Genomic DNA, 8791 nt, shown 5'->3' with positions numbered 1-8791 from the left:
AAAGCTTGTGTTGTTGTTTTCACAATTCTTCAGTTTTGTTTGAATAGTAATATGTGAGCTCCCCCAGGTGGTTTAGCTGACAAATGAATTGCTCAGTGTGGATCTGATCTAGGCCAGAAGGTCCCTGCTTCAAATTCAGTCCGAGAAAGCTTTATCTAATCCCTAGCCAGGGGAGTCGGAATGATGTTACGACTGGCTGAAGCAATCCTCGGCAAAACAGGGTTTGTGAGGGTGGCGACTACTCGCCTGCCTCACAATTCTCTGCTGGTAAATGTGTCTGAATGGTAAACACTCCAAGGTAATCACAGAATCCACATCACTGCTCAGCTTGGGAGAAATATCAAAGAGGGTTCAAAAGGTCTGGGCTGTGTTTTCATTTTATTCGAACCCTTTTCCTTATTGATGTAAAATGTAAATTGTGAATGGTTTCAAAAAAAGACTGCTGATATAATCAGGTTCTGAAGGCTGTTCATTTTCCTATTGGCACGGTAATGGTGTGCCCCATGAGGATAGAACTGTGAGGTGATCAATGGTGAGGGAGATTCAGGTGATGAAACCTCCGAGAATCTAATTACCGTTGGGTCCAGATATAATGGGCGGAATTTTCCGATTTGTTTTCAAAGTGTTGTCTTCGGCAGGGGAAGCAAAGGACAGCCCGCCAGTTGCCTTTCCGGCTTTCCCATCACTTTAAAAAAAATAATCTTTATTAATTTGTGTCACAAGTAGGCACGGGGAGAACATGCAGACTCCGCACAGACCCAAGCCGGGAATCGAACCGGAGTCCCTGGCGCTGTGAAGCAACCACTGTGCTACCATGCCGCTCACAAAATGGAATGGCCGTGTCCCACGACATCAAGCTAATGGGCTGGGTTTTTGAAAGATCGGGGCGCCGTTTTTAAAGGGTTCCCCGATTTTTAAAAAATATAAATGAAACAATAACACCCCACAGAACACAACCCTCCCACCCCTTGCCATTGACACAGGACCCGCCTCCAGGTAAACCCCCGCCCGTGAACTCAGAATTTCCCCATCAGAGAACAATCCCCATCCCCCGCAGGGAATACCCTTTCCAGGAAACCCCCCCCCCCCCCCTATCAACCCTGAACCTCCTCAATAGAAGCCCCCCTGGGACTGCAACTGGCCCAACCCGCTGGCCATAATCGTCTTCCACCTACAGGCTGTATCTAGCTATGCACCCCCGGTGGGGTCAGTTCAACAGTTCCCTGTTGCCAGTAAAATGTCAACTTAAGTGACACCATGCAAAGGACAGTACAAGCTAAAATAAGCAAAATACTGTGGATGCTGGATTCTGAAACAAAACAGAGAACGTTGGAAAATCTCAACAGGTCTGGTAGCATCTGTAGGGCGTTAACATTTTGAGTCTGTTTGATTATCCTTCAACAGGAATTCAGCAAAAGAAAAATAATAACTGAGCAACTATTATGGAAACCAACATCCCCTCTGGTTTTAGAACAACCAGAATTACATGTTTCACATCATGTTTCTGTGTCATCAAAAAGGGAACAGGTGTCTCTACAGAAGAACTGATTCTGAATGACATGAAAGTATTTAAGTGTGCTTTTTAAAAATGGAGCACTTTAAATGAAAATAACCATAAATTGATTGCATAGAAAATGTTTCAAGGATTTATGGTTCCAGTCAATAGCTGTTTGCCATTGACACTAGTAACTGGACTAAATCTGGGAGGCTTGAAAAAACTGCCAGGAAGAGCAAACTAAAAAAGCATTGATCACTGAAGGCTGTTAAGAATAATAGCTGACAGATTCTAACATCAGGGCCAAGTCCATACAGACATACACAAAACTACTATTCGTTCCTGCTCTGGTAGACAATATTCCGAGACATGTTGCATTGTCTCCTCTGAAAGAAATAAACATGATCTGCTGCGTGAGACATAGTCAAGAAAGGTCTTGTGTTGGATTCCTTCTCTGTATTGGTTAAGCTGATCTCAACAAGGTTGGCCTTAGAAGTCTGCGATTAGTTTCATTTTCCCAAACACAGATAACTCAATCAGAATTCCAGCTCCAGCATATAAATAAGTGTAGTTCTTTAAAATACTTTGGATACTTTGCTCCAAAGTTGACTTGGAAGTTAGATGTTGTACTTGTACATTGTGTGACTGAACTTTATAGGACCTCAAATGGGAGTAAACATGTTGCAACAATCAACAGTACAGATGCTCTTTTTATATTTTGCACCATGGGAGAAAGCTCTAGGGAGTCTGAAATAAAGGCCAGCCAATTCAATACCGCATCGACATGAGTACTTTTTGGACTTAATGAGGAGCTCAATTTGACAATATGCTAAAGAAAAATCAGTTAACAAATAGAACATGGCTCAAAAAGAGAGGAAGAGAAATTAATTGGTGCTGGAAATCCAACAGCACAATGAGTGAGCAGAGCACAGCAGAGATTCTTTCCCCTCAAAGTGTTTTGTTCAGATCCACCCATGTGACACAAACTCAAAGAAGCACACATACTGTTGACTCCCACTTGCCCTATTTGCCAATTAATGAAACCAAAATGCATGTCCTACACATGCAATCAATGAAGATGGCATTTGAGGAGGTTGTGGGGGAGAGGGACAGGCAGATATCAGGGGAAGCAAAATGGTAGTACAGTGAGAGGTCTGCCAAATGTACTGTGAATAGAGGGAGCTGAAAATGTTAAGTAAAGTCATCATAGTCCCAGATGACCATCGGCTGCTTTGCGCTTTGATGGGGAGAACTGACTGGTGGTGACTTTACCTGAGGATCATCACATCTCAGGTGAGGGGCATTATTGATAAGGTGGGGCCTTCATGAATGACCTCAGTCAGTACAGGAATTGAACTTGTGCTGTTGGCCTTGATCTGTATCAGAAGCTAGCTACCCAGCCAACTTAGCTAAACCAGCCCCCAGAGGGAGTCAACGATACATTGTGACTGTTTACATGCAGGCTGAGGGTGGGGGGAACTGTTGACACTTAAATATTTTAAAAATAAATTTAGAGTACCCAATTCATTTTTTCCAATTAAGGAGCAATTTAGCACGGCCAATCCACCTACCCTGCACATCTTTGGGTTGCGGGGGCGAAACCCACGCAAACACGGGGAGAATGTGCAAACTCCACACTGACAGTGACCCGGAGCCGGGATCGAACCTGGGACGTCGGCGCCGTGTGGCAGCAGTGCTGTAAACAATTTGAGATGTCCTGAATTCATGAGCGGTGGTAGGAGAGATATATTTTTTTAGAAATCAAAAGCTGACAATTTTAAATAAAAAAAATAAAAAGCTAGAAATGTACCTCAGCCCAAATTACACCTGAAATATTTTTCTTTCCTTCCTTTTCAATTACCGATTGATGACTTTGCATTTTCTGCAGTATTACAAATCAAACCCGACTAAATCCATAAAAACACATTCAAATATTGAGCACAGATTACAGTGTAAACTCTTGATACATGACATACTGAGAAATGCAAAGACCAAAATCTTCTTTGGTGCATTCAGTACTCAAAACATTCATGGAATCATCGAACCTCTACAGCGCAGAAGGAGGCCATTTGGCTCATTGAGTCAGCACCAACCTCCAAAAAGCACCCGACCGAGGCCCCATCCCTGTAGCCACACCTAGGGACAATTTAGCACAGCCAATCCACCTAACCTGCACATCTTTGGACTGTGGGAAGAAACCGGAGCACCCGGAGGAATCTCACGCAGATGCTGGAAGAATGCAAACTCCACACAGACAGTAACCCATGGTCGGAATCGAACCCAAGTCTCTGGCACTGTGAGGAAGCAGTGCTAACCACTGTGCCACCATGTTGGCCCTGCTATCAATTTGGGGATACCCAACCTGTGAGAAACACAAAAGTCAATCAATTTGATTTGGGGACCTCAAACAGTCTTAATCGTAAGTCAGTCACAGATAAATGAAACAGTTGTGAATTGAGTCTAAACAAACATGTCTGATTTTAAATCAACCATTACTGTGATTACCATATGGAGCCATTAATTAGTCAGGTGTGTTTCTGTATTATGTGCGTGACATCCAAAATCTCCTAGAAATTCTAAGCAACTACCCTGGAATATTCAAACATCTGTGCATATAAACTAATTTCTCTGAACTACAAAGAACATGTTAAGAATTTGATTTGTAAGTGATTGAGTTCTGTGTTTCTCACAGGTTGGGTATGAGCACCCTTGCCTGTTTAAAGTTGACTCAGGAGAATTTCACTGTATTAACAAGATCCAATTTGTCAACAGCATTTTAACAGAGGATGCTTTGATCCTTTTTATTTGTCATTCTGGCTTTGCTTTGCTTTCTATTAGTTTAAATGTCCCTTTTGTAATGCTGGGTTGTTCCAAGTAAAGTAAAAGAAGATTTGCATTTATACAGCACTTTTCATGACCTCTGAACATCCCAAAGAACTTCACAGCCAGTGAAACACAATGCAACAGAGGAAATGTGGAAGTACAACAAGGTCCCAAAAGAGAAAATGTGATAATAATCAGATGATCTGTCTTTTTAGTGACACTGGTTGGGAGTAATGCTCTCCTTCAAAACAGTGCCATGGGAACTTTTACGTCCATCTGAGAGGTCAGATGGGGCAATGGTTTAATATTTCAACCAAAAGCCAACACTCTGACAGTACAACGCTCTCTCAGTACTGCACTGAAGCGTCAGCCTAAATCTTGTGCTCAAGCCTTTAATGTGGGATGTGGACCAGCAACTTCCCAAATCCACACCAAGGGAACAGAACTATCGGAGTTGTGACAGTGATTACCGTTAATTTGCTAAACATTACAAGGTGTGTAGCAGTTATGTTCCTAGACTGGTGATCCAACAAACCAAACTAATGTTCAGGAAACATTCGCCTGGAATTTCATGGAGACTCCTTCCAAAACGATCGGCAGGACCAGGACCGCAAAGTCTCGCCTGCAACAGATCCTATCTCCACCAGATGTTGAGGGGGGCACCAGAGCAGGACGTGATTCCCAGATGTGGAAAACTAAAACATCAACAGGACCATTGACCTCATTGCTGAGTTTGTGATTGTGACGCAATTGTCCATGCTGCAACCAATGGTGTAACATACTTTTCACACATTAACATCTCATAATCAGGCCTCTACATACAAGTATCCATTCAGGATACATGAGGGGAGGCCAGCGTGAAACCGGACCAGTCTCCCAACGTGTGCACCTGGCGAGCAGACCTCCAAGAGGAGCTCAGGTGAATGCAGCGTTCTGGGAGAGGGTCATCACCAAACACCACCTGAGTGCTGCTCAGGCACTGACCCCTGGTGCTGCCCAGGCACTGCCCTAGCACTACCTGGGCACTGCCCATGCACTGCTCCATGGCACTACCCATGCACTGCCCTGTCATTGTCCAAGTGGTCCCAGAAGCAGTACATGGGTAATGCCAGGGGGCAATGATCAGGCAGTGCCGAGAGAGTGTTGCATGTGGGGTGCATGCAGGGGAGGGGGGTTCCTGATTAACCTTTGTGCACTGGGACAGCCTCTCCATTGGGAGCCTGACATTCAAAATACTAAGTTGCAGGGAGGGTCCCTCAAAACCTGCTCCACCAGTGTGACATTGTGGAACCCCACCCCAGCACGGTAGCACAGTGGTTAGCACAGTTCATTCACATCTCCAGGGTCCCTGGTTCAATTCCCGGCTTTGGTCACTGTCTGTGCGGAGCCTTCACGTTCTCCCCATGTCAGCATGGGTTTACCCCGGGTGCTCCGGTTTCCTCCCATAGTCCAAAAATGTGTAGATTAGGTGGATTGGCCTTGACAAATTTCCCTGAGTGCCCAAAAAACGGTTAGGCGGGGTTACTGGGTTACAGGGATAGGGTGGAGGCATGGGCTTAAGTAGGGTGTTCTTTCCAAGGGCCAGTGCAGAGTCGAGAGCCAAAAGGCCTCCTTCTGCACTTTAAATTCTATGATTCTATGGTGCCAGCGCCTACAACGCTGCTTTGCCCACCCGCTATCGGCCTTTGCTGTTATTTGGGAAAATTCCACCTATTGAGTTCAAAATCTGCCATTTAATTGATTAAATAAATTAACTGGCGTGGGTCGAGAAGGCTGGCATGGGTCCTGAATGTCAGCCGGTTGCTAGAAGTAGGTAGCGGGAAAAGGTTTGAAATACACGGCTGCCACTATTCGTGGGTGGTGGAGGGAGTGAATGTTTGTGGAAGGGGGAGGAATCAAGTGGGCTGCTTTGTCCTGGATGATGTTGAGCTTCTTGAGTATTGTTAGAGCTGCACCATCCAGGCAAGTGGAAAGTATTCCATTACACTCCTGACTGCTGCATTATAGATGGTGGACATGACTTTGGGGATCAGGAGGTGAGTTGCTTGCCATAGGATCCCCAGCCATCAATCTGCTCTGGTAACCATTGTATTTAATTGGTTAGTCCAGTTCAGTTTCTGGTCCATGGTGACTGACAGTGGGGGCTTTAGCTATGGTGATGCCATTGAATGTCAAGCGGTAGTGGTTAGATCCTTTCTTGTTGGAGATGGTCATTGCTTGGTCATTGTGTGGCGCAAATGTTACGTGCCATTAGTCAGCCCATGCCTGAATATTAAGATACTACAGAGAGTCGTGAACACAGCCCAGTCCATCATGCGAACCACCTCCCATCCATTGACACCTCCGCTACCTTGGGAAAGCAGGCAGCATAATCAAAGACCCCTCCCACCCGGCTTACTCACTCTTCCAACTTCTTCCATCGGGCAGGAGACACAAAAGTCTGAGAACATGCACTAACAGATAACAGATTCCCAGACCCCCATTCTGGGGCCTCCGTGGGGCTGCCAGGGGCATGGCGCGATTTGCAGGGTGGGGCCTCGATGCGGCACCTTGGGTCCTGCACATGCTGTCCTCCCCCAGGCTACCCCGCACAACAACGGTGCAGGGCTATAACATTGCCGGCGGAGGAAAGGAGACCCGCCGACAGAGGCCGGCCTGCCAATCGGTGGGCCCTGATCGTGGGCCAGACACCATCGGAGGCCCCACCCCCTGGTGAGGGAGCCCCACCTCCTCCACAGGCCAAGTTGCCCCCCGAGCGTTCCTGCAGAGATCCCGCCGGAAGCGACCAGGGTGAACGGCGCCGGCGGGACTCTGTCATGTTGAAGTGGCCGCTCGGCCCATCCGGGCCAGAGAATAGGCAGCCCCGCCGATTCCAGCGGCCCGCGCCGCGCCAAACGCGCCAACGCAAATGGCACCGATTCTCCGCACCTCGGAGAATCGCGCGCCGGCGATCCTGATATCCTGGAGCTAAGATGATTGACCTCCAACCACCACAACCATCTTGAAGATGGCTCTGTAAGCTTTCTTTGTTGAGAGCTTAGCATAAAGAAATAGCTGATCATCGTCATGGCAACTGGAAGTCACAGTATAGACTTGATCCTGTTTTCATGTGCTGTGCATTTTAAGACGGGAACTGGAAGTGTGCCAAAGTCACCAGGGTCTGACCTGCCCAGTCCAATTACTTACAACAACCGTCATTAATTTTGCGTTAAACGTATGTTGGTGCTTGGAAATCTGTCAGCAAGCTATGGGGATATTAGACACTTTCCCTGCCCCTTCTCTGTCCCTCAGCAGCCACGACACTGGTTTCACGATTTTTAAAAGCACAAGTGAACCACGCCATCAGGAACTCGGCCCATCGGAGGCAGTGAATCGCGGCGGCCCCGGAGAATACCGGGTCGGGCCCGCTATAGACAGCGACCCAAGCCGGGAATTGAACCTGGGCCCCTAGTGCTGTGAAACAACAGTGCTAACCACTGTGCTACCGTGCTACAATGAATCTGGAAAATCCAACAGACAGATATTCCTCCCACCATTGCAGTTGTGTTCCACTGTTCAGTGTTGCTGGTGGCCTCCATCTCGAACTCCAGAAGCGGCCCCAGGCGTTCTTCAGATAAGTCCCAATTTTCCCTCACCACTTTGGACCAGTGTTTTCACCAGCCACACTATGCCGCGGCAAGATGCTTTTCCAATGCAGTGTGGCCGGAAGAATTTTGCCCAAAGTCTTCGTATTTGCCACACTGTTTCATAGCATCACTTAAATGGTGGTGTTCTATAGCAATAACTTGCATTTAGACAGAATGTGAATGTAGATTCATAGAATCACAGAATTTACAGTGCAAAAAGAGGCCATTCGGCCCATGGACTCTGCCCAACCTTTGGAAAGAGCACCCTACTTAAACCCACACCTCCACCCTATCCCTATAACCCAGTAACCTCACCTAACCTTTTAGCGCTAAGGGGCAATTTAACATGGCCAATCCACCTAACCTGCACATATTTGGACTGTGGGAGGAAACCGGAGCACCCGGAGGAAACCCATGCAGTCACAGGGAGAAAGTGCAAACTCCACACAGTCACCCAAGGCCAGAATTGAACCCAGGTCCCTGGTGCTATGAGGCAGCAGTGCTAACCACTGTGTCATCATGCCGACCCTTATGTGGCTCATTGTCAAATATTCTCTGCTGATGCTTCTGTTAGTTGTCTTGGGCCATTTTACTACAGTGGGTGACTATGTGGAGTTTGTACGTTCTCCCTGTGTCTGTGTGGGTTTCCTCCGGGTGGTCCGGTTTCCTCCCACAGTCCAAAGATGTGCAAGTTAGGTGGATTGGCCATGCTAAATTGCCCCTTAGTGTCCAAACGATGAGGTGGGATAGTGTGGGAGCGTGGGCCTAGGTAGGGTGTTCTTTTAGAGGTTCGGCGCAGACTCGATGGGCTGAATGGCCTCCTTCTGCACTGTAGTGATTTTATGTT

General features: G+C 47.0%; 1 protein-coding gene across 4 annotated transcripts in view; it reads left to right on the top strand.

Moving 5' to 3' along the window:
- Positions 1-8791, top strand: part of prkn (parkin RBR E3 ubiquitin protein ligase) — a 1360483-nt gene that overhangs the window by 1294219 nt on the left and 57473 nt on the right. The gene's annotated exons all lie outside the window — the stretch shown is intronic.

This window comes from Scyliorhinus canicula, chromosome 1 (assembly GCF_902713615.1).
Source record: "Scyliorhinus canicula chromosome 1, sScyCan1.1, whole genome shotgun sequence".
Lineage (NCBI taxonomy): Eukaryota > Metazoa > Chordata > Chondrichthyes > Carcharhiniformes > Scyliorhinidae > Scyliorhinus > Scyliorhinus canicula.
The sequence above is the reverse complement of the archived record's forward strand: the minus strand, read 5'-3'. Positions and strand labels throughout refer to the sequence as shown.